Source organism: Narcine bancroftii, chromosome 5 (genome assembly GCF_036971445.1).
Source record: "Narcine bancroftii isolate sNarBan1 chromosome 5, sNarBan1.hap1, whole genome shotgun sequence".
Classification (NCBI taxonomy): domain Eukaryota; kingdom Metazoa; phylum Chordata; class Chondrichthyes; order Torpediniformes; family Narcinidae; genus Narcine; species Narcine bancroftii.
The window spans coordinates 57565712-57592774 of NC_091473.1; the positions used below are offsets into that span (position 1 = coordinate 57565712).

Below are 27063 nucleotides of genomic sequence, written 5' to 3' on the forward strand. Positions count from 1 at the left end.
CTGGGCTCTAGTTGTTGAGTCAACTCACACTACTCCTTTTGGCTACTGCGATGATTGATACCCTTTTGAAGCAGGTGGGAACCTTTGATTACAGCAATGAGAGGTTGAAAATGTCTGTGAACACTCTAGTTGGTTGGTACAGATTTTTAGTAGCCTGCCAGGTACGACGTTAGGGCCTGACATCTTGTGAGGGTTCATCCTCTTGAATGATGTCTGACATCGTCCTCAGAGATGGGTATCGCAGGGTCCTCAGCCTTTGTGGGGATTCTAGTAGGCACTGTTTGGTGGTTCTTCTCAAAGTGGACAAGGAAGGTGTTCAGCTCTGGGTAATGAAGCATCACAGCCATCTATGGTGTTCGCTCTCACATTGTAGGCTGTAATGGCCTGCACTCCCTGCCACAGCTGGTGTGTATCTGTCTCTAGCTTCATTTGGAGTTGGCACTTTGCCTCTCTAATTATAGTAAAGATCCCTAAATATCTGTAATATAAACACCAAAGATCAAAGAATTAAAATATTTGATCCAAGGCAAACTGGAAAAGTTTGCATAAATATGAGGAAATTGAAAATAATAAATTTCAGTTTTTGAAATTGAAAATCTAGGTAACATAAAGCTGGTCAGGCAGTTGATTTAGAAAGAAACAAGCCATGTCTGAAGTCAAGGATCCTTGGACAGATTTTCTGAAGGCAAATCAATGAATAATGGGAACTAGAAACTGGCTTTGGATCAGTGGCAGTAATTCTCACCTTGGACTCTGAAAGCTGCAGCTCAAAGGTTTGTAAGTGGGTCTAGTTCAGTGCACCACTTATGGAGATGCTGCACTGTCAGTCATTGGGAAGTTCTGTCTGTTGTTTCCGATGGATGTGAGCAAACCCATCCATCTTCCCAAAGGAAGGGTGGCAGGGTTAGCACAGCATTGTTATGGCAGCTGCATCCCGAGTTTAAATCTGCTGCTGACTGTACACATTTTGTATGTTTTCACTGTGGTTTCCTCTTTGCAGTCCAAAGAAGTATGGGATTAGTCGATTAATTGGTCAATTTAGGTGGTGTGTGCTTAAGGGCCTCATAATGTAAAGTAGAAACATGTTCCATTATTTTCTCATCTACCATATTAGCACTTGCATTCAGCACCAACTGATCTTCTCCCTACTCTCCCCAACCAATTTTTGTTTCTCTCTCCTGCTTGCAACTGTGTTGCATCTCCTCATTGCAGCAAAATCTCTCTGTTGTTTTAAATTTAAACATGCAGCACAGAAGCAGGCCCTTTTGGCCCACAATCCTGTGCTGCCCTAATCACACCCAATTGAGCTACAACCTCTGATGTGATTTGTAAGGTGGGAGGAAACCCACGCAGAAACAGGGAGAAGGTACAAACTCCTTACAGACAGTCCAGATTCGAACCTCGGTTGTTGGCGCTATGACAGCATTGCGCTAATCGCTACGCTAACTGGGCTGCCCTGTGAAAGTTTGCTCCATGGAAATTGGTAGTTGGTGTCCCTGGTTTGGAACAAAACAAAGTATATTCCTTGGGCTGTGAGGTGCAATTTTCTTTTGAAGTAGCTATGTGCCCAATGGATCTGAGGTGTTTCTTCACTCACAAGAAAGAGCGCAAGGAGGTTGTGTGTTGGCCATGAGGAGGTGATGCTGTAATGAAACTATCAGATAAACTTGGTTAAAGGACTGTTTTGTGTGAGTTAATGTCAGGAGGAGAGAGAAACAAAAATTGGTTGGGAAGAATAGGGAGCAGATCAGTTGGTGCTGAATGCAAGTGATTATATGGTAATTGAGAAAATAATGGAATGTTTCTATTTTACCTTTATGAATTTTTTTAAAAATTGGACATACTGTAACAGGCCAATTCAGCCCTATGACTCTGTGCAGCCCAATTTACACCCCATTAACCTACACCCCAATACGTTTTTGAAGTGTGGGAGGAAACCGGAGCTTCCAGAGAAAACCCATGCAGACAAGGAGAGAATGTACATACTTCTTACAGGCAGCGTGGGATTCAAACTCAGGTCTGGTCCCAATCAGTGGTGCAGAATGCAATATAATTTAATCTGGTAAATATTCCTTTATTGTAGAGTGAATATTAAAGCGATATTCTTGGTTGTTTAACACGTACATTATTTTTATTCCAATGTACTGTTCCACAATTGACTTTTCTCCAATGCACTTTGAACTTCCCATACTCCCCAAGGAATCTCTTGAATCTTTTAAAAGCTCACCAACTTTGAGTTATGCACTGCCACCGCTATGTTAGATAGGCTAGCCCACCCCCTGAACTTGTGACTCCTCCCTCCCAGATATCCCCATAAAGCCCATTATGCTACAACCCCTCCCTCGGTTCCTACTTTGGAACCGGGTCAGCTGTGCTGACACTTTAAAATGATTAAAACCCATTAATCACGATTCTCTGTCTGATTGTGGTTGATTGGTAGTACAAGTTATTTCTGTGATTGTGAGGGCAACATGAGCAAAATTTTTATTTTAGCCATAACATAGAGTTTAAAAATATTGTGCAATATTGTCAGGCTCTTCTTTTCATGGTGTTTCCTTGTATGTTTTGTGTAATGAATGTGAGTGGGGGTTGAATTGAGTTGCTTATTGTTACATAAGCTGAGTTATCGTGAGCAGTTTTAAAAATTTCCTGCTATGTGGGAAAGTCAACCCACAGTTGAATACTGCAGACAGTGCAATAATAAAGTAAAACTAAAGAGTTTCGGGGTAAACATTGAAACATAGATAGAAACATAGAAAATAGTTGTAGGAGTAGGCCATTTGGCCCTTCAAGCCTACACCGGCATTCATTTTGATCATGGCTGATCATCCATTCAGTACCCTGTTCCAGTTCTCTCTCCATACAGCCTGATCCCCCTAGTCACAAGTACTAAATCTAACTCTCTCTTAAATATCGCTACAAAGACAAAGTACAGGGAAATAATTAAAGTAGTGCAAGGGAATGATCTTTTACCAATGAGAGGTACATTTAGATAAGTGGGAAAGAAACTATCCTTTAATCTAGAGGTTGGTATTTTCAATCTTGTGTTATCTTATCTGGACATCTTGCCAACAAGGATGACCGATTGGATTAGACCATCAGAAACAAACCTATCCTATAATCAATTCCATCTCAACCTCACGCCAGCTCAAGAATTGTGCCATCATATTAAAGGACACATCATACGCCAGTCATGCTCTTGTCTCTCACCCCTAGACAGTAATTCTTTCAATGTTGATATTTTTGGTTTTCCTGGTGGGAAATTGGTTGGTCATGTGTATTTTTGGGGTGGGCTGGGAAGTGTCATTATTGATGTGGAGAACATGGCTTTTTTTTTGTAGGATGAGAAAGAATCTCAAGGTTGTATGTGATGTTATTTTATTACAAGCTTGCTAACTTTCACATCAACTCTCAGCACTTCAAAATAGGCTTTTGTCAAAGTAAGTTGACTTTGTGGTATAATCAATTATTATATGCTTTATTCCTCATCAATATCATTGCCAACAATGTATCAGTTAATAAATCCTCTTAACAGTAATGACTAATTACAGAGAGATTAGTATTTATTGCCAATCTGACAATAAATCAGAATCTGAAAATCTGAGCATGGGTCGTGGATTTGAGGTGAGAAGATTGGCAGTGGGCAAGGATGTACAAATTGAATTTGTGGTGTATGAAGTATAATAGTAATGATGTACCAAACTATTCCCTTGGATTTCTGGTGGTTCCAGGGGTTTGGAGGAGAAAAAAGGGCAAAGGATATTTTTGCAAAAGGAATATTTTGTTTTTGCAGCATCCCTTTCACAGCCTTGAGTCCACAAATCAGTTTCCAACCAATGTTGCTATAGTAAAGTTTAAAGCTTCCTCTAAGAGCTTAGTCAATTGGACAGGCTGGGAGTCTATTCTTTCCTGCTTGGTAGACAGTCCATATCTGCATGTAGGAAGGCCTGGTTGAATGCCAAATAGTAAGTAGTAAGCTTCCTCTAAGAGCTTAGTCAATTAGACAGGCTGGGAGTCTATTCTTTCCTGCTTGGTAGACAGTCCATATCTGCATGTAGGAAGGCCTGGTTGAATGCCAAATAGTAAGTAGTAAGAGTCTCCAAGGGAAAAAATACTAATCTCTCTGTAATTGGTCATTACTGTTAAGAGGATTTATTAACTGATACATTGTTGGCAATGATATTGATGAGGAATAAAGCATATAATAATTGATTATACCACAAAGTCGACTTACTTTGACAAGAGCCTATTTTGAAGTGCTGAGAGTTGATGTGAAAGTTAGCAAGCTTGTAATAAAAGCAGTTGTGAGGGAGAATAAAAACTGGACAGTAAGCCAATCTTGGGTCATTTATTGCAGAGTGACCACCCAACCTGATCTAATGATCACTACCTACCTTTTGGACAGTGCTGTCTTGATATGGGCTATTGCTGGTGGAGCTAAAATGCAGGAGAAACTCAACAGCATCTATAGGAAGTAAAATGTAACAAACATTTGAGGCCTGTGCCCTTCAAAGTATGAACAAAAAGCAGACAGGCTCCTGAAGAAAAAGATAGGGGGGGGTGGGTGGGAGAAGAGGAGCCAAACAGAAGTTGTGTGCAGATTGGAGGAACAACACCTAATATTCAATCTGGGCACTCTCCAACGACGCGATATTAACGTCAACTTCTTCAGTTTTCATTTAAACTCCTCCTCAGAGACTCTCTTTCCATAATCCCTCTGTCACATTTCCTTCAGCTTCCTATTCCACTCTCTATTCCAGGAGGTTCCAAACCTGGGGTACATGTACCCCCAGTGGTACATTTGCACTTTTCAGGGGGTACATTGGGTCTGAGAGAATAACCACTACTGTTGTGTTGTAATCTGCAGTCCGATTGCACAATGTCATGTTTTTTTTTGTAATCCTTAATTTTTAGGGGTACATGGGAACCTATAAAAATGCCCAAGAGGTACAGAGGAAAAAAAAGGTTGGGAACCCTTGATCCATTCGGAGTGCTATACATTCCACCTATCACTTCTCAGCATTCTTCCTCCTTTACACTCCCACCTGTTAGGCTGTGTTTCTCTCTTCACTGCAGCCCCCCCCCCACCTCCCCCTTCCATTTTATTCATGCACCTGCCTGCTCTTTACTCAAAACTTGCTGAAAGGCTCAGGCTCGAAATGTTGGTCACCCTTTGCTTCCCATAGATGTTGCATGACCTGCTGAGTTTCTCTCTCACTTTTGTATATTACACTGCAATCACAGCATCCACAGACTTCCCTGTTTAACCTGATGTATTATCTACCCTCCTTTTTTAAAAGAACTAGTTTCTTGATTGCACTTGTTCCATTCTCTGCCTGCCCTGCTCCAATATGCTACTCCCTCAGCACTCGCAGTCCTCCACATCTGGCTGCTAAACATCGCCAGGTGCTGTCTTGGATATGGAGCTGCTGAGGATTTTTTAATGGGAAAACTGCTGCTTGCCCTTGCACTGATTCCTCATCTGGGGCAGCTGGGCAGTTGGACCCTGTAGATAAGAACTGAAAGGCCATGACCCTAGTCTTCCAAGGCCTGCAGCAGCAGCAGTGCTGCCACAGTTGCAGATTACATTGCCATCCACTCTTTCTCATTTGACACAGTTGGCGTAGTGGTTAACGCAACACCTTTACAGCACCAGTGATCAGGGCCGGAGTTCGAATCCTACACTGTCTGTGAGGGGTTTGCATATTCTCCCTGTGTCTGTGTGGGATTTCTCTGGTTTCCTCCCACCATTCAAAACATACGGGGGTATAGGTTGATGAGCGGCACGGACTCTTGGCAGGAATGGCCTATTACAATGCTGTATATCTAAATGATAGAGAAAAGTTATTAGGAATTCACATGAGAATGCTGTAAAGATGTACAGAAGCAGGCCCTTTGGCTCACTTGTACATGACAGCTAAGATGCCTTCTTGAACGATGTTTGAACCACATCCTTCTGCGCATTTCACATCCATGTACCTCTCCAAATGTCCTTCAAGTTTTGTAATTGTACGTGCCTCTACTACTTTCTCTGGCAGCTTGTTTGGCATACCCACCATTCTCTGTGTGGGGGTGGGGGAGGGGGGAGAGATGGGAGACCTTCACCCTTTTAAATCTTTCCGTTCATGTTAAAACTTGTGCATCTATTTTTGCTCTCTTTCCCTTGTGTGTGGAGCCATGGGGAGAGAGACTGGCCGTCCACCTTATCTATATTCTCGACCTTTTTTAGAAATCAGATCCAGCACAGTAACAGACCCTTTTTGGCCCATGAGCTTAGTTACACCAGGTGACCACAAGCCCTATACATCTTTGGAACATGGGAGGAAACTTGAGCGCCTGGAGAAAACCCACGCAGTCACAGGGAGAATGTACAAACATCTCAGAGACTGTGCTGGATTTGGGTCCCTGGCACTGTAGTAGTATTGTACTATCTGTACAATGGGGCAGCATGGTTGGTAGGACAATGCCATTACAGTGCCAGCGATTGGGACCAGGGTTCGAATTTGTATGTTCTTTCCATGTGCATTTTTCTCTGGGGGCTCTGGTTTCTTCCCACTGTTCAAAACATACCGGGGTTGTAGGTTAATTGGGTGTAAATTAGATGGCACAGACTTATGGGCCGAAATGGCCTGTTACCATGCTGTATGTCCAAAATTAAAAATTAAACTGCTAGTATAACCACATCTTTATAAATATCTATGTTTACCCATCAGTTCCCTTCATTCCAGTCAAAACGGTCTCATTTTATCCACTCTTCTCAGAATTCGAGCCCAAAAGTTTTGATAACATCCTAGTCAAGCTTTCCAGTTGCAGTCTCATCAATGTGGTGAGAAGCTCCAGCTCTTGTACTCAATGCCCTATGAAGCCAAAAGTGCCATGTGCCTTCATCACTTTGTTTATCTGTGTCGCTGGTTTTAGGGAACCAGACGCTTAGGTCCCTCTGTCTATAAAGCTCCCCAGTCATTTACTGTTCAAGACCTGCTTTGGTTTAACTTCACAAAATGCATCACTTCACACTTGCCTGATTTTTAAATTACGTGAGCCAATCATTTTCCTGCTTTTCCAGTTGTGACAGAGTATATTGAAATGTTTTTGGGACATAAATTGGGAAAGGTTTGTTAGAGTAGGTCACATACAAACACTTTAAAACAGATCCTATTTAAAATACTGGAGCTCTGCCCCATGCTAGATATATTGGGGCCTAAGCTTTTGCAAGCATTTTGGAGAGTGCTGGAGACTTTGTTTCCAAAAGGCAACAGATGAACGATCTTGTTGGAGCTGCAGATTATCTGGAAGAAAACTTGTTGTTCTAAGAGGGTCATGTGGTTTTGCAAGCAGAGAGAGTCAGGCTGTGGCTTATGGAAGTAAATGTACAACATTTCTCTCTCTCTGAAAACCATCAAGAACCTTCCTGAGCGCTAACCATTTACCTTTCAAGCACCAGAGCCTGGTTAACTTTATAAATGTAAAATTCTGTGCACAGTATAAGAATTGCCTGCAACCAGTGAACTTGGAGGAATGAGAAGTGAGATTGGTCTGTGAACCAAAGAACTTTTCTGAACTTACACACACATTGCATACGTGTGCACTTAGAATTAGAAGGGGGTTAAGTTAGGTTAGTTAAGTCGATAGTAATAAGTAAAAGACTGATCCTGTTTTCATGTTTAAAGATAATTAAAGCAACTTTTGTTTAAGTAACCATTTGTCTTGGTGAATATCTATTGCTGCTGGGTTTATGGGTCCTCTGGGCTCGTAACACAGTTTAGAATTCACTTGTAATCTGGAGTATGTTCTGTTGTATCTTTGATGGCCTTCCTCACCGTCCAATACTCCGCCAATGGCAGTGTTGTTCATAAACTTACAATTGTACTGAATTCTTGGCAAAGGCTCTGGGGTGGGACTTGAATCAGAAACCAAGTAAAGTGCCTGGGATGCAAGCAGTTGATCAACCTTTTAACTTCCCCTTTTGTTTTTTTCCCTAGCAATAAACTGGCCAATTTTGAGTAATTTATTTTGTGTTACTACCTGGGCAAGTCAACCTATTCACTAATTGATACAAATATTATCCTTTTTACACAGAGTAAGTACAGTTCTGGGTGTAAAATAAAAAAAACTCCAATTCAATACATTAATATAAACCGTATTGTCCTTAAACCTGAGACTCATCTCTCTTACACTAAATATCAGAGTTCTTCAAAGTTGTATCAAGGACATTGAAGTTTTACAGCTACATCCAGTGATATTTATTTTGACATTTATGATCGTTACGGTCTCCAGAGGCTCCATTGCCCAAGTTATTTTTCTTTTGTAGCCTGAGCAAGTCTCAATTCACAAATAGTATCATTTTGCAATATTTTTTAAAATATTTCCTCTGCTAATTTCAGCTCCTCATTGTGAACATCTGACCATGGAATCAATACCTTTTTTGCTTCTGCTTGGTTGTATTGGCAGTGTTGATGGTCAATATTAGAAGCTGGCTGGTAAGCTATGAGTTTGCTTTGGAATTTGAATACAGTACTTTTTTGTGAGAAACACAAAAGCTGTGGATGCTGGAATCTTGAGGTAGACCAGGAATTGCTGGAGGAACTCATCAGGTCAGACAGCATCCATGGAGAGAAATGATCAGTTAGTGTTTTGGGCCTGGGTCCTTTATTAAATCTAAGATAAAATGGGGGAAATTCCCTGAAATGTTGACTGACCCATGGGTGCTGTTTGACCTGCTGAGTTCCTCCAGCAAAACTTTGAACATTTTATTTCTTCTGTGGATGCCTCCGACACTACCAGCTATTATAGGTTATTTCTCAAATGAGTGACAGCTGAGAGTTGGCCACATTAATGCACAGTTGGGCAGCAGGTAAATGGAAATGTGGAGTTGTGGTGCAGCTCGCATTTCAATCTGTGGTGCATCCAGACAGCAGGATATGGGAATTGCTCTGTCCAATACTGTGTGAATTTGCAGAGGGTTGTGAATTCAGCTCAGGCAAACACATAAACCAGCTTCCCCCTTCCATGGTTCCATCTCCACTTGCTGTCTCGTGAATGCAGCCAACATTTTACAAGACCCATTGATCTTTCTTCCCATCCATCCCTCTCCCCTCTGCCACCTTGTTTGGGCAAAGGATATGCCACCAGATTCAAGGACTGTTTCTTCCATGAATTTATCACACCATTGAATGGAACTCTTGTTTGCAAATGATGCTGCTCAAGCACTGTTTTATAACCCAAAAAAACTCTAATACTGTTGTTAATTTACACAATGGAAAATTCACAAGAGCTGGGGAAACATGACATGCTATAGCATCCACAGGAGGCAAAGATCTATAACTGATATTTCATGACTGAGCCATTTGTCAAGATGTGTGCAAAAAACAGGCCCGAATAAAGAAATAAGGAGAGAAAGGACATGGGGAGGGGTGCATAGGACAAGAGGCCATGGATGGACATGGATCGGTGGACAGAAGAGTGGAGTAGCTCTGTGAATGCAGAGCTGGAAGAATGAGGACAGGGATAAAGAATGGGGTGGGGGGGCAGTGTAGGAAAGGAAAGAAGGATAAGAACCGAGAGGCCCAGGGGTGGGACTAACAGAAACTGATGAATTCCATGTTAATGTTGTCTGGTTGGAGAGTGCCCAGACATAAATGGAGGTATTGCTCCTCCAATTTTCAGATGGTCTCGGTTGGACAGTGGTTGAGACCATGGACAGATATGTCAGCAAGGGAAAGGGGTGGCTGAATGAAATGGGTTGCCACTGAAAGATCCCTGATATTTTGCACTACCTATTGTTCTCAAAAGTAGGTTGACTTGCCCAGGTAGTACACAAAATAAAGTTGTCTACTGTACCTGTGGCAATAAACAATTCAGTTCCAAGTTCGTGATGGTATCCTTTATCAATAGCAAGGATATTTGCTTTATAAAATGAGCACTTTGGTTCAGTCATCAATTGAAGGGCCACTAGATGTTCATATTGTCTACAGCCTGGTCTAGCTGGGCAATCATACTCTGGCTTGAGCAGCCACACTACCTGTTAACCTGTGATTGTTGGCTGAACTGCTTGTCCTTGCAGGAAAATCCAGATCATGGAGCTGTAACCTAAAGCTTGCCCATTTGGGAATGCAGTCAGGATGTAAGACTTCCTCACACCGGGAAGTTGTGTCTGTCCAGTTTCAGAGTTTGTCCATTTTTCTCATGCTTTTTTTGTTCAGTTTTGTGGTCTTGTACTATCGGGAGTTTTTTTGGTGTGGGGGAGGAAATTATTTCTATTGAGATCATCTGTGATCTAACAAAATGATGACTCTGGCATGAGGACTGCAAAATCCCATTTATTTTCCATATTCTTCTTTAAAACACCGCTCTGAACCTTCCCTTTGTATTGTCCCCTGAACTCTTGTGTTTTCTTGCCTCCATTATGTCAAATCTCAGAGGCTTGTTAAACCCCAGAAGACTTTGCCTCATTGTCCCCAAAGGCACGTCATTCCTGTGAGGAAACTACTGCTTTCAGGATGTCGAGTTCAAACCCTGCTGTTGGTCCATCTCCGTTATGAGTGCATAGTATTATATTGTTCAATAGACAATAGACAATAGGAGCTGGAGTAGGCCCTTCGGCCTGTCGAGCCAGCACCGCCATTTTATAGATCATGGCTGATCACTACCATCAGTACCCCTTTCCAGCCTTATCCCCATAACCCTTCACCATTTTACAGCAGTATTGCATGTGCAACATTGCCATGAATTGCATTTTAAAAATCAATCAATAAATTAAATGGGGCAAAAGAATAGAAAGTGAGGTAGAGCCTGTTTCATTGTCAATTCAGGAATTTGATGGCAGAGGGGAAGTAGTTGTCTCTGTACTTGGTGGGTGTTCATCTTCAGGCTCCTGTACCACCTTCACCATGATAGCAGTGTGAAGAAGGCATGGCCTGGGCAGTGAGGGTCCTTGAGGATAGAGGATGCTTTCTTAAGAGACCACCTCTTGTAGATGTCCTTGATGGAGAGGAGACTGATGCCCAAGATGGCACTGGCAGAGTTCTCAGTAGATTTTACTTGTCCTGTGCATTGGGATCTCCATACCAGAGAGAAATGCAGCCAGCCAGTATGCTCTCCACAGCGCACCTACAGAAATTTGCAGGACTCTTTGGTGAGATACTAAATCTCCTTAAACTCCTCATGAAGGCTAGCCTCTTGGAGGCCACAGGGTAGATTTTCAGAGATGTTGTCAGCAAGAATTTGAAGTTTTTGACCCTTTCCACTGCTGACCCTTCGATGAGGACTGCTCTGTGTTCTCCAAATTTTGATTTCGCCCTCCTGAAATCCTTAGTTTTTGTATTGGTATGGATTGTGTATGCTAATTGGCTCGGGCTGGCCTGCCCCCGATGACACTCTTACCTGGACTCCTCCCCTGGGACCCAGGCCATAAAGGTCGGGCCACAACCTCCCTCCCCTGCACTTCCCTAGTATGGATCCGGGCCAGCTCAAGTCTGTACAATAAAACCTATCGTTCCCCTCAGTCTTTGTCATTGTAATTGTTGGGGCAACTGATAGTGCCCAACAATTTTGCTAAAGTTGAGTTCAAGGTTGTTATGACAGCACTCAACCAGCTGATCTTTCTCCCTCCTGTACAGTTCATCATTGTCGTTTGCAAACTTGTAGATGGTATTTGAAATGTGCTTAGCCACACATCCATTGGTGTATAGCAAGAAGAACAGTGGGCTAAGCATGCACCTTTGAGGTGTGCCTGAGTTGATTGTTAGCGAGCAGACGTCTATTAGCTAACCTGAGACATGATGGTGGGGGTGGTGGGGGGGCAGGGGGGGGGTCGGTAGAAACCTTAGCAACACAATGTGCAATTCTTAACAAAAATAGAAAAAAATAAAATCTGTTGGAGCAAAATTTTGTGTGATTTGTCTTCTCCATGATGCACCAGTTTTTAAATGTGCAATATATTGCAAATTGTCAGTTATTAGGGAGTGAGTTAAGTATTTACTGGAGATGGGGTTACTGTGGCTGGTTTTTAATTGTCATTAATAATTGGTTAACATTTGTGTGCAGTAAAAAATAATTCTCACTGCAGCGGGTTGGTTTCAATGGCCATGGTTTGCAGATAGTACATGCTGAGAAGTGGAGATTTGCTATGTTGACAGCAGAGGGCTCCATTAGCTCACTGAAATCGACAACCCATGCACTATGCAATTTGTAGACTTTGAGTAAACACTGAGCAGAATGTTATTGGGCTATATTGGGTGAGTGATAAAAATAAGTTTATCGATTGTTCTGGCACTTTGCTTGTTGTGTTTAATTTATTGGCGGGGGTAGGGTGGGAAACAGGAAGCTCCTTCCTGAAGACTGATTCACTTTATCACATAAAGAATCCAGGCAGAGGGGTGTGAATTTCCCATCTGCTCAACACAAGCCTTCAGTTCCTGTTGTCTTCTACAAAGCAAGTCTGCTGCCCACTCAAACTACTACTGGTGTGGCAGGCATTACAGAAGGCACTTTCAGGTAGCCAATTGCCCTGCTTGTAAAGCTGCATATTTTGACAATATGCGGCTTTTGGGAGGTCACGTGAATGTGCAGGAGGCGCCTGCAAGGCTAACTTTGTAACCCTTCTCCGAGAGGGATAATCGCCGTAGCACAGTGGCCTCCCCAGCCATCTGAATGCAGCCGCCTAAAAGCGGCTGCATTCAGATGACAGTCAGCTGGCAAGCACCTGACAGCTCCTCTCCCAGCTGCCCCTTCCCCAGGTGCAGGACGTTGGGGCAGGGGCAGCTGGCTGGGCTGTCAGTGCAGGGCTGGAGCGGCCAGTGGGAGAGAAAGAGGCTGGAGCGGCCGGCGGGGGAGAAGGGGGCTGTCTGAAACAATGCTGGTGCCCGACTCGTGTGCTGTACCCCCCCGCCGGCCACTCCAGCCCCCTTCTCCCCCGCCGTGGGGGCAGAGCGATCAGTGTGGGGACATTCCACAGGGATGTCCCCACACTGATAGCCTGTGCTAGCTGTCCCAGCTGACAACCAGCCATCCTAACTTGACAGCCCAAGGGACAGGAGCCGGAATGCGCTCAGATGTGCATCCTGTTGCAGCTGTCCCTTCAGGTGGCCAACGCTGCGCTTTTAGCACTGCCACCCGAACGGCAAATCAAAAGGCTGCTTTCTCTTCTTTGGGCACATTCTTAGTGGAGAATACACCTGAAGAAGCCTAGAGACTCCCTGATACTTGTGCACCCCTCCAGTGTACCTATTTGTAACCACTTTTCAGGTAGGAGCTAAGTTATATTTCTGATGCACGTTGATTCGTCCTTCAATTTATCAAAATACCTGGACCAGTTCCAGACAACACCTCCCAAGAGCAGTGAGATACAGATAATAAAGGCTGACCAGTATCAGCTGCGTCTTGAATGATTCATAAAACATAACTGATTTCATTCTCTTGTTTGCAGCTCATTTACATCAGTGTGATGCACTATCAATTACTTGAAAGAGTGTTGTTGAGAAACCAATAGGCTTTATTCACTTAAGAACAAAGGCACATCCATGCTGCTCCATCCTCCTGCACTGAGGAGGGTACTGTGGAACAGTCACCTTTATACTGGAGCCTGTGGGGAGGGACCACAGATGCAATTGGCCAATAAGTGTGCCTGACTAGACAATTGTATGCACCAGTGGTTTGCCACATTCATCCCTTTTTAAAGATTCTAGTGGGGTGAAGTGAAACGTACAAAGTTACAAACTCAATAGTCACAAGTTCAGCCTTTCAGGTGGTCTGGTCATTTGCTGGGACCATCGTTGTACTGGTTGTGGCTGCAGTTCTGCGGTGAGGTCCTGGACGGTCTTGGGTGCCTGTACAGTGTTATGCTGGTGGGTAGGTGCTGTTGAGTTGGTGTATCCTCCCTTGGGACAGAGGCAGGGTACCAGGGGTCAGGTGCATTGTGTGTGTTCAAAGGAGAGTGGGGGTGTGGGGTTATCAGCAGTGGTCTCCAGGGTCCCTGAGGGAGCCAAGTCCCGGACAGAGATAGTGTCTTCGTGTCTGTTAGGCTATGCCATGTAGGCATATTGGGAGTTCGCATGGAGGAGCTGAACACTTTTGACCAGGGGGTCAGACTTGTGGCTCCTCACATACTTCTGGAGTAGGATAGGCCCTAGGGACATCAACCACGCCAGTAGTGTGGTCCCTGTCGCAGATTTTCTGGGAAAGGAAAGCATACATTCATGCGGTGTGACATTTGTGGCAGTACGTAGCAGGAACCTGATAGAGTGGAGTGCCTCTGGGAGGACCTCTTGCCAATGGGAGACTGGGAGGTCTTTAGACCACAAGGCTAGGAGGACTGCCTTCCAAACAGTAGCATTCTCCCTCTCCACTTGCTCATTACCCTGGGGGTCATAACCAGTGGTCTTGTTCATTTCAATGCTCTTGGCCACCAGGCACTAGCTCAGCTCATCATCATAAAGGAGGACCTCCAGTCACTGTGGATATAAATGGGGAAGCCAAACAGAGTGAAGAGGCTGCACAGGGCCTTGATGACTGTGGCAGGAGTCATGTCTGAGAAGGGGATGGCAAATGGGAAAAGGGAGTATTCATCAATGATGTTCAGAAAATACACATTGCAGACAGTGGAGGGCAAGGGTCCTTTTAAAAATGACATTGAGTAGCTCAAAGGGGTGGGTGGCTAATTAATTGTGCTCTATCTGGCTGGTAGAAGTGTGGCTTGCACTCAGCGCAGATCTGGCAGTTCTTTGTCACGGACCTGATCTCGTCGATGGAGTGCAGCAGGTTGCAGGCTTTGATAAAATGAAAGAGCTTGGTAATACTGGGGTGGCAGAGATCATTGTGGAGGATTTGCAGCAGGCCAATCAGTGAAATAGCACAGGTCCCACGGGACAGGGCATCTGACGGCTCATTAAGTGTCCCCAGCCAATATAAAATATTGTAATTGTAGCTGGGCAATTCAATCCTCCACCTCAGTATTTTGTTATTTTTGATTTTGCCCCACTGCTGATTGTTAAACGTGAACGTGACTGCAAGCTGGTCAGTCAGCAGGGTAAATCTCTTACCAGCCAGGTAAGGGTGCCAGTGCTTCACTGCCTTGACAATGGCTTAGGCCTCCTTCTTGACTGAGGAGCACTGAATCTACAGGATACGTGAAAAAGATGTGACTGCCTGCCTGATGCATCATTTTCCATCTGAAAATGGAATTGTGGCCTTGGTGATATCTGCGTTAACGCGATTGAAGGCTGCACAAGTCCCTACCGCTAGGAGGAAGGATGTGGATTTGATGAGGGGGCCGGGCCTTGTCTGCATAATTGGGGACCCATTGGGCATAATCAGAAAAGAACCTGAGGCACCTTTTCAGGGCCTTGAGGTTGAGTGGAAGGGGAAGCTCCAGGAGTGGCTGAATGTGGTCAGGGTCTGGGATGATGACTCCATTCTACACAACACAGCCAAGGATGGTCAGACAGGATGTGTGAAATATGCACTTGGCCTTATTGTATATAAGGTTTTTAATAATTTTTTATTTTTCACACTGTGAACCATATCAACCAAAATATATGCAAACATTTCTCATTAAATATACACAGTGGCATTTTCTCCCTTTTATACCCCCTACCTTCCCATCCCCCTCCAAAACCAATAAATATTCAACATTTACAATACAATGAAACCATTAAACAATGTCATCACACAATGAAAAATAAACTTGAAAAATGTGTCATCTACTTTTAAACACTAGATCAAGTCATTTTGTCTTATCATTTTAGGGGGTGGAGGTCTGAGGCAAGCCCTCTTTGTTATGTTCCATGCATGGCTCCCTAATTTGTTCAAATAATGTGGCTTTATTTTTTAAATTATATGTTATTTTTTCCAATGGAATAAATGTATTCATTTCCATGTACCATTGCTGTATTCTCAGGCTCTCTTCCATTTTCCAAGTTGACATTATACATTTTTTTGCTACTGCTAAGGCTATCCTAATGAATATTTTTTGTGCTTTATCCAATTTGAGGCCTAATCCTTACTACTTGTATTTTTTAGAAGAAAGATCTCTGGATTTTTTGGTATGTTATTTTTTTTGTGATTTTATTTAATATCTAATTTAGATCTTCCCAAAACATTTTCACTTTCTTACATGCCCAAATTGCATGTACTGTTGTTCCCATTTCCTTCTTACAGCAAAAACATTTATCTGATAATGTTGAATCCAATTCTTTTATCTTTTGAGGCGTGATATGTAACCTGAGTAACCAATTATACTGTGTCATGCGTAACCTTGTGTTTATTATATTCTTCATAGTTCCAGAACGTAACTTTTCACATGTTTCATTTTTTATCTTTATGTTTAAATCTTTTTCCCACTTTTGTTTAGGTTTATAGCTTATTTCATCATTTTCCTTGCAGCTTAATTTGTATGTAAGGTTAAGGACCTTGGCTGTTTCAAGAAATTTCTGGAGATTGGTATCATGGTCCTACAGGTCGTCGCTACAAATGGTGACATTATTGAGGCATGGGAAGGTGGCCCGCAACTCGTATTGATCCACCATGTGGTTCATCTCATGCTGGAAGTCTGATACGCTGTTCGTGGTAGAGGTGGCTATCCGCCTTGGAAGCCATATACTGGCAGTCCTCTGGGCAGATAGGGAGATGGTGGTATGCCAAAGACGTGATACTGGGCAATTTGGTTGACCATGCTGGCGATGTGTGGGAGGGGTTATGCATCCAATTGCATTTATCTGTTGATGATCTGAGTATCCTATTCTTTTCCCTATTCCATACTACCACTACCAGCACTCTTAAAGGGCTGGTGATGGCTTCAATAATCCCCTCCTTGAGTAAGCACTGTACCTCTGCCCAGAAGAAGGCCCTGTCCCCTGCACTGTACCACCTACGTTTAGTGATGATGGTTTTACATTCGGGGTGAGGGTGGTGAATAATGAGGGGGAAGGTGTAATTTTCATTGTGGAGAGCCCGCAGGTGGTGCATGGTGAATGGTTGGGTTGTTGGCCATGTACAATGGTTGGGGGGGGGGGGGGGGGGGGTTGGGGTTGGGTGGTGCGCAGTGGTTGGTTTAAAAATTGCCAGTTATACACAGTGAGGGATGGATGGGGCCCATTGCAATCCATCACGCTTTTAAGGTGACACTGAAAATCCAGTCCCAACATCACAGCAGCACAGAGCTGTGGCATTACCATTAGTCTAAAGTCCTTATATACAGTACCCCACATCGTTAGTCACTATGCAGAAGCCCCAGATGTCTGCTATACACAATTTGGATGCTAAGGATACCTGGTTCACCAGCAGTACTGTGATGAAAAGGTGCTGCACTGTGTCCAGGTGTATAAAACTCTCCGTGCTCCCACTATTGAATAAGCAATTTGTCACTTGGCCATTTACCTGGATATCCATCATCGACCCGATGAGTTCATGTGGGCTGTCTTGGTCAAGTGTGATGGAGGCCAGTGTTGTGTCGCTGCACATCACTGTTGCGGATGGCAGCAATGTCCAAGACGATGGCCCCAGGGCCCACATGCAATGTTGCTGGAGCCCAAGATGGCGACCCCCCCACAGATCACACATGGCCCTGCTGGCCGTAGGTGATAGCAGTGTCCAGGAAGGCAGTCCCCACGATCCATATATGGCACTGCTGGGGAGAGGTTTTGACACACAACTTCGTGTAGTGGTCCTTCTTCCCGCAGCTGGAGCAAGTTGAATCCTTTGATGGACAACATTTACTCTGATGCTTTCCCAGGCCACAGAAGTAGTTTTTCGGGTGTTCCCAGAGCACTGTGGCTGTGGTCGGGTCATTTCTGGAGCCAGATGAGAGCGACGGGTGTTGGTCATGGAGCACTGCTGCTGTGGTCGAGTTGTTAGTGGAGTGGTTGCAGCACGTCCCAAGATGGCGGTGCCCGGGGCAACTACGAGGCAGCTGTGTTGTCAGTCGAAAATGCCTTCGTGCTTTGTTGAACCACCTGAAATGTACCTGCAAGCTCAATCGCTCTCCACAGACTGAGCTCCCCTTGCTCCAAGAGACTCTGTCGTATGTAGTTTGACCTGAGCCCTATGAAGTAGGCGTCCCGGATCAGATTCTCTGAACTCTATGGCGGACTCAGCCTTGCATTCACAGGCCCAGCCAAGAGCTCGCAAGGCCCAAAAATATTTGGCCTTGGTTGTTTGTGGGTCACTAGCAAATGTCTGGGATAGACAACATTGATCTTATGAAGATACTGTCCTTTAGGTATGTCCATGGCTTCCTGGTCCTTGATCATGGAGTACACCAGGGTACTGACCTGGGAGTGCAGCACTTGTAGATTATTGTCCTCTGATCGCACGATGGTGAAAGAAACCTGCAGGAATGCAGCAAAATAGCCAGAGCTCAAAGTGGATTCCTTGGGTGATTGAGGGTTAATCTTCAGTTGTTCTGGCTCCAGGATCTGCTGCATTGTGTAACTCGGTGGAAACTGTGTGGGAAGGGAGAGAGGAAGCATTCTGCCAGATGGAGTCAAGTTAAGCACAATGATGGTTGGAGATCAATAATCCTCATCCTAATGAGGAACCATAAGGATTCCATGTGGAAGGGAGAGAGGAAGCATTCTGCCAGATGGAGTCAAGTTAAGCACAATGATGGTTGGAGATCAATAATCATCATCCTAATGAGGAACCATAAGGATTCCATGTGGAAGGGAGAGAGGAAGCATTCTGCCAGATGGAGTCAAGTTAAGCACAATGATGGTTGGAGATCAATAATCATCATCCTAATGAGGAACCATAAGGATTCCATGTGGAAGGGAGAGAGGAAGCATTCTGCCAGATGGAGTCAAGTTAAGCACAATGATGGTTGGAGATCAATAATCATCATCCTAATGAGGAACCATAAGGATTCCATGTGGAAGGGAGAGAGGAAGCATTCTGCCAGATGGAGTCAAGTTAAGCACAATGATGGTTGGAGATCAATAATCATCATCCTAATGAGGAACCATAAGGATTCCATGTGGCTAATCACAGATGTCTTTGGTTGCTGCTTCACAATGTGAGGGGATGTTCACTGTTTGGGGGAATTCTTAAAGTGCAAGCAGCCCACATCTGCAGCTTTGATGAAATGAAGGTGACCATATCGATCCCCATCTCTCAGTCTTGGATTTCTTCTCACATTCTCATCACCGATCAGTCTGTGGTGGCTGTGCTCCAGTGATGAACACACTCTGAGTCTCTCCCAACCCCACCATCCCATGCTTATCCCTCTAGCCTTTCCACTATCCATAAGTCTAAGGGCTGGTTGAGTTCAAGTCCAACAACATTTGATCAAAGTAGAGGACAAAGCAACTTGGTTGATTGACAGCCCATCTCCACAAACATTTGCCTCCTCAACACCAGTGCTCTGTGGATAAGAAGTGAGATCTATTTGACAATTTATCAATGCTGCTTTAATAGAACCTTCGAAGATTACTTCCTAGAAGAACAAGGGAAGAAAATTTTTGACTACACCATAACTTCATGATGGGCTAAAGTCTAACTCTCCCCATTTATTGCTTATTAAAATATTAGATTGTTTTATTGAACATGCCCTCTCCAGGCATTCCCATTGTGAAGAGTAGAACTATTTGAGAAAACTTTATTAAATCCTGGTCTTGCCAGCAAAACGTTTGATCTGTAAAAGCAGCGGCTTTCAACCTAATTTGCTCAAGTCTCATCCAGATGTAATGTGGAGAGTGACTTGCGCTACCAGATGTAATTTTTTTAAATTGACATTTTACCCCTTTGCATAGTATTCATTCCCACCTCTTCCCTCCTGGAAGACTCCACTCTTCTACTGAAACTGGGGTCCACGTTAAATCTTGCAATGTAAAATAAGTTGTGTTTCATCAGGCTTACTGTTATCATTTTCAGTTTTTCATCAACTTTGTACAATATGAATTATTTAGAAGTGGGTAGTTTATTCAAATATTTTGGTTCTTTGTTTGATTTTTATTTTTGTGTTTTCATTTTTGCAAATGGTGGGGGGTGGGAGTGTTGGACATGGTGATGGACCAGTTCTGCTACATACTGACTGGAGACTATGATTACATCTTCACTTCGGGGAGGGGGGGGCAGGTGTGAGAAGCTTTGCATGTTCTCCAAAACCTCAAGGCTTCTATGTAGTCTGCTTTTCCACAATCCCCATCCCCACAATATTCCAAGATCCTGTGATGTTATTCAATGTGCAGCTTTTCAGTGGCAAAACATTTGAAGTGTAGCTGAAGGACAGGAGAATCAAAGAGAAGGGGATCACTGCTGTTGGAACCCAGAAGATTGGATAGTCAGTGGCTGCCTGACTGTATCATTAACTGGAATTTATCTATTTAGTGACTGGAATTGTTGCAGCAAACCTGCATTTGCTTCCTGCAGCAAAGAGTGGTCATATGGGGTGTCCTTGCAGTTCCTTATCCAGATGAGGCTGAATGCATGTCCAATTAAAAGTGAGCAGTGGATGTGATGATTGGACAGCTATTCTCAAGTCTTGTACAATGCAGCACCTGCATATCACATTATTTCATCATTGAATTGTTTGAGAGACAGCTGCCCTTTGCTGGGATGGTTACACATGTAAAATAGCCGATGCGTGTGCATCTTGTGCCTTGCTTGATATTTCTGACCAATTTACATGCTGGTGGCACCGTTAGTGGAAAGCTGCTACAGCACCAGCTACTGGGGATAGAGTGCAGTGCTGACTATAAGGCCTTTGTATATTCTTCCCATCGTTTTGTGGATTTTCTCTGGATGCTCTGGTTTCCTCCCATCCCTCAACGTATGGTGGTTGTAGGTTAATTAAACTTGCCATTACAAGAGCAAATCCTTTGCAGACAAAAGAAGGATGACATCGGTTCAGATCATTAAATGCATCTCAGAATGTTCCATCATTTTATTTTTCTGTGTTTTATCACATTTTCAGGATTTATTCCATGCTTCCTTTCCTCAAACATTCATTTGGAAAATTTTTAAACTGGTGTTATTTTCCAGTAAGTTCCTGCAGAACACAGTATAGTTAACTCAGCGGTAAATGCAATGCTGTTACAGCACCAGGGATCAGGACTGGGATACGAATCTCGCGTTGACTATGAGGAGTTTGCACATTCTTCCCATGTCTGTCTGGGATTTCCCTGGGAACTCTGGTTTCCTCCCACCCTTCAAAACATACTGGGGGTTGCAGGTCAATTGAGAGTAACTGGGCAGCACAGGCTCATGGGCCTAAAGGGCCTGTTACCGTGCTGTATTTCTAAATGTTTTTTTTTAAATTAAATAGCACAACACAAATCATTACTCATGGTGCCTCTTTAACTTATGGGTCAGGGGAGGGAAGCTAATTGGCATTAAAGCTGGAAAGTAAAAATCCATGGGTTGTTTTGAGGTCCACTTGGAAAAAATATAATGTTCTGGATGGAGTCTTGTAAGAAGCAGTCAATATATTTGTGCAAAAGATCAAGCAGGAATAACTTTCATCTTGTGTGTTTGACTGCAAATGAAATTTGTTTTCTTTTCATCCCAACATTTTTTTTTGATGTTGGGATCCCCTGCAATTTGCACAACCGTTTTTATTTTGCTGTCTTTAAACACTTTTGTGTTTAATTATGGCTTTTCCACAGTCCTTTTTTGTGAGACCGTTTGCAAACTATTTTGTGGAGAAGTATTAATCTTTAACTCACCCACAGGCAAGGTAGTGTGATCTGTCCATGCAATAAAAATTAATGATTGATTGACATTTGTGTATGGACAAATTGTATTTCATTGTGTCCTATTATAAGCATTTATTTCCTTCTAAAAAAGACTCTGGATGCTTGTTTGTAGATTACAAACTGGTGATTTGGTGGGAAATCCACTGCAAGACCTGTTGGTGCCACCTAACAGCTTCACACTCACATCATGTGCGCTGTGAGATTTCGGGATGATGATTGTGTGGTGCGATGTTAGCCAGAATCAGACACACACAAGGTAAAGACTGGACAACAGGCTTTCATCAGCAAAGACTTCCACAGAGCCAGGCTGGCTGTGGCTGTAGCTGCAGCAACTCTGAGTGAGGCCTCGGGTGGCTGACACAGTCTTGTATCCCAGAGGGTGATTGACACCCGACTGGGTGGGGCTTGATCCATTCAGGCTGACTGATTGACAGCCGGCCAGGTGTTGTCCTGTCCCCTTGCACTCCTGCAGGTACAGAGGTTGCTGCCTGCAGTAGGCCGGCGGTACACTCCTGCAGGTACAGAGGTTGCCCCCTGCAGTAGGCTGGTGGTACACTCTTGCAGGTACAGAGGTTTCCCCCTGCAGTAGGCCGTCGGCACACTCCTGCAGGTACAGAGGTTGCCCCCTGCAGTAGGACGTCGGTACACTCCTGCAGGTACAGAGGTTGCACCGTGCAGTAGGCCGGCGGTACACTCCTGCAGGTACAGAGGTTGCCCCCTGCAGTAGGACGGCGGTACACTCCTGCAGGTACAGAGGTTTCCCCCTGCAGTAGGCCGGTGGTACACTCCTGCAGGTACAGAGGTTTCCCCCTGAGTAGGCCGGTGGTGTACCACCACAGATTGAAAAGCAAAAACTGGATGTAGATGCTGGAAATCTGAAAATGAAAACCAGTATTAGAAATACTTGGGTCAAGCAGCGTTTGTTAAAAGAGAAACTAGGTCAGTGACCTTTCATCAATATGTTTTTCTCCAACAGGGATGCTGTGGATTTTCTGTTCATCTGGGGACTGTAGCAATGAATATAACATGCTGAAAGAATTCAGTGGGCCAGACAGCATCCATGGAAGGCAATAGATGGTCAACATTTCAGGCTGAAACCTTCAACAGGAATCGCAAGATTGAGGACTATAGTCTCTTTTACACAGCCACGTCAAGGCGCATATATTGTGCCTTGCCTTCTGTGTAAAAGGTACAAACACGGAATGGGGAGTCAAGGTAGACCTGCCTTTAAGCCAGTAGCAGAGTTAGTCACAGACCGGATCGATGACGTCTGTGTAAAAAAAAAAAAAAAAAAAAAAAAAAAAAAAAAAAAAAAAAATAATAAAAAATAAATAAATAAATAGATAGATAAATAAATAAATAGATAGATAAATAAATAAATAGATAGATAAATAAATAAATAGATAGATAAATAAATAAATAGATAGATAAATAAATAAATAGATAGATAAATAAATAAACAAATAAATAAATAAATAGGGAGAAAAAAAAAGGACCCGGCTGCCAGCTCGCCCAACACAGGAAGGGAATGTGATGTTTTGATGACATGTTATGTGTGCGACCTACCAGTGGGAAATTTAAAAGCAGCGAGCAGCACTTTTTAATGGTTATGATATCTGAGGTCCTGGTGCTTCTTACCCTCCGAGCAGAGGACAAAATAAGGCGACATATAACTGGGTCGGTGAAGGATGGCCCAATATTAGAAAGGCTGGCACAACACCTTAGTGACCACGGCTTTGCTGAGGACAAGGCACAGGTAACAACTAAAAGAAGGAGGCTGCAAAAAAAAAAACCATCAGGTTAATGACCATAATGGTAGGAGGGGAGGACGGCCATTGGGACTGGCCATATTTCAATTTATGCTCTTCCATCTGGGGCATAAGCCACTCTGAATACCTGGTTGTTCTTCTGAGCAACATGGAGGATCCAGCTTCCCCTGAAATTGTTGCAGCTGCATCTCCCTCTTCCAACAGCAATGCTGATGCCAAAGACCCTAGTGGCATGGACACATATGCCAGCAATAAAAACAGTGAATCCGCGCCTCATGATCGACAGGTTAAAAACTTTTTTTTTTCGTGATTAACATTTTTTTTTCATGTGTGTTTGCCCATTAAAAAGCCATCTCGCTAATGTTGCTTGTGTCCTATTGTTTTCAAGGATGTCTGCCGTGGTAGAAAAGGAAGAAAGCAACAAAAACCCAGGTGGTGACAAAGGAATTAAAGGATGATACTGGCAATTGACCGCGAGAATGTGGAGAGGGAGTGCCTTCGATTGGAAATGCAGGGGGCCCATGAAGAGTAGTTGAGGAGAGAGCCAGAGATGGGAACACAGGAGGCCAATAGACAGGAGTGAGAAGATCAAACAAATGGATTCGGCAACATGTTTAGAGACATTCAGCACAAGATGAAAAATCAGGCCTCACTTCTACGGGACCTGATTGCACTCATGGCAGCTCCCGCTCCACAGCACCATACTCCCGCACAACAGCACCGCACTCCTGCACCCCAGAGGCAGTAGTATTCTCCAGATTGACAGCCTCCACCACACAGACAAGACGTACGATTCATTTCATCCATCTTCTTCCTCTTCCTTTCTCCAGCTGCTGGAGTGATTGAACAGTTGTCCACGCTGTGTTGTGCCTTATTACTTTTGCACATGGTCATTGGTGTTTTGTTTATTTGCACAGTTGTAAATAGTTATTCGCCATTCAATTTGCACTTTTTATTGTTATTTACATGTTTCCTGTACACTACAATTTTCTGATATGTGCAATACACATTTACTAAAATTTGTTATTTGTTTGCTTCAATAGTTTACAGAATGGGGATAATTGCCTCACAAGTCACCTGGTGATTGTGCACTTGTGCACTGATAAGCAACTTTATCAGACATAGGGAGATCGGGTGGCTTAGTCTTCCTTCCACTCTGGCAAGAAGTGTTCCTACTTAATTTCAACTATATTATGTAGAACACAATAGGCAACACAATGTCTGATTATAAAAGTTGTACAAATATCAAGTCACTTGGCCAGGCACCTCCAGCAACCTTTGAGATGTCTGAAAGCATTATTTTTTACCACCATCCTTGCCGAGCTTAAAGCTTCACTGCCATTAATCGAGTGCATGGTGGTTAGTGACCCCCTTCATCAGCCACTTCCTGAGGTGAGGGGTAAGCTGGGTCTCAGATTAGAGGCACGGGAATTTCCACTCAGTGAACAGTGTGGATTTCTGTGGGCAGAGCAACGTAGATGTATAAGTACTTTGTACATCCTCTGAGATCACAAACAATTAGATCACGAAAGTTTTCTAGTGGCTATTTTACGATAAAAGGATTGAACCTGACCCTTGGACATATTGTGTTTTATTTGCAGTAACCTCAGTTAGCCATTCCTTTCCTTCAGTTTGTATGTCTTTGTGTGTATCCTTTATTGTGATTTAAAAGCAAAATATGATCCACACATACGTTACTGTATGGAGGGGTTAATAGACTTATTTCATGTGGGAAGAGGTAGCCGTCTTGATCTTCAGCCTTTCTGTAGATAGGGGAATTGGTTAAAATTCAAGCATCATGTATGTGACCAGGCCAATCCATGTACACATCTGTGAAGTTGAAACAACAAAAAGACTGTATAGATCAACATGTCAAACACATTAATTGTTACAGACAAATAATTGTAATTCAGGATGTGATCTTTACCAGCAATTATGGGAACAACAGCTTGAAGAACAATGGAGTGCCACCCTTTCCGTTTGAAGTAGGGTGCTGCGTCGTCATGGGGGCGACGATGGGAAGGTGTGTGCCCTCGATGGCACCAGCACACATTGGATATCCCCATTTCTGCAAATCCGTCCATTATCTCCTGAAGACGTGCACCACTTGGCACATCAACGAAACATTTAAAAAGGGTCTTCTTTACTGCTCCATTAACTTGGCGTACTAACACACACCGTTGCCATACCGACACCAAAAATACAACTAATGGATCGATAGTCACTAGAAAGCAATGGCGGGCTGAAGTCGAGGTTCCAGAGGCTGTTGCCAGTTTGTTCTCTTGGACCTCAGGTAGAGCACAATGATTTCCAATACAAAGTTAAAAGTGTCCCGAGACATATGAAAATGACTCTGCCACTCATCTTCATCAAAATTGTTGAGGACATTGGACCCAAAAACGGGCCCGTGTGGTCTCTCTCTCCTCACAAATTGGCTCAAAAGAACAAAACGTCTCCATCTACGGTATCTAAGGTCCGTGCGCCCTTCTGCCTCAAACAGCTCTCTGCTTCTCTTCAATTTCTCCTCCAATGTATTTCTGATCGCACAAATATGTTGCTCGCACAATTCTGCCATTTTTTGTGTCAAAAGATTGAATACGACACGCAGCAAGTTTGCTTGTGTTCAAAGAGTGGCAGAAGCACATCAAGTTCAACCATCATTATTGTGTAGAAAGCAATGTCCGACATGTATGTTATATGTCACATTAAATGCTAATGCTGTTGTGTTACACGTCCCTTTTCTTTTTCTTTTGCTCCCGGAAAGCTAACTTCCTGTGTAAAATGACAGCCTGGCCCAGCATTATGCTGGTGTTATTTGGTTCAGTGGAAACAAGCAAAGCCGCCTTAATGATGGGTCTTCTTTATGGCAGTATTGCTGGATCTCTGTATGAAAAGGCCTTATGACAAAGGTGTCAAACTCAAATTCACGGAGGGCCAAAATTAAAAACTTGGACTAAGTCGAGGGCCAAACTAAATATTTAATGAAAATTTTCAACAACATCTGCATGTTTTCTCTTCTTTCAACATATGTAATGTTAAACTTTTTCTTATTAAAATAAATGTTTACTAATAGTTTTGGATAAACTCTTTCATTGTCATTGGCCCATTTCCTTTAGCGTCTGAAACCGTGCACATGACGAGTCAATGAGGGATGATTAAAGCAGTGGTTTTCAAACTTTTTCTTTCCACCCACAGACCACCTTAAGCAATCCCTTACTAATCACAGAGTACCAATGGCACAGGGACGCGAATGGAAAGAAAAAGGTTGAGAACTGTTGTATTGTGGTAACTCCACATCTGATTAGGTTAATTGTTAGGCAAGTGGTCAGAGAAGGACCCCCCCCCCACCCCAAGAAAGGCTTAAATCACAGGAACAAAATAAGCTTCCGTCTCAGTGCTCCCAATCTTACACACAGTCCTGATGTGGAATGTGGGGTCGCAACTCCACGTTCACCCGAGTTCAGGTGCTGTCTGTGTGGAGTTTGTACGCTCTCCCCTTGTCTTGAACCAACAGGTCGGTCGGCTGACGAAGGCACCCGAACCCCCGGTTGAAACGCTGGCGTCCGGGGCGGTGGAGAAATTGGCTGAGAAGAGCGCGTTGCTCCCAC

At 43.6% G+C, this 27063-nt stretch overlaps 1 protein-coding gene and 1 long non-coding RNA gene across 6 annotated transcripts in view; both read left to right on the forward strand.

Annotated features, from left to right (window-relative positions):
• Positions 1 to 24477, forward strand: LOC138763413 (uncharacterized). 2 transcript variants are annotated; one of them, XR_011357536.1, is made up of 2 exons: positions 1 to 74; positions 23844 to 24477. It is a non-coding gene; the product is annotated as an uncharacterized lncRNA (long non-coding RNA). The 2 variants fall into 2 exon arrangements; XR_011357535.1 differs by lacking the exon at positions 1 to 74 and adding an exon at positions 21814 to 21942.
• rgl1 (ral guanine nucleotide dissociation stimulator-like 1) overlaps positions 1 to 27063 on the forward strand; it is a 301930-nt gene that overhangs the window by 18627 nt on the left and 256240 nt on the right. The gene's annotated exons all lie outside the window — the stretch shown is intronic.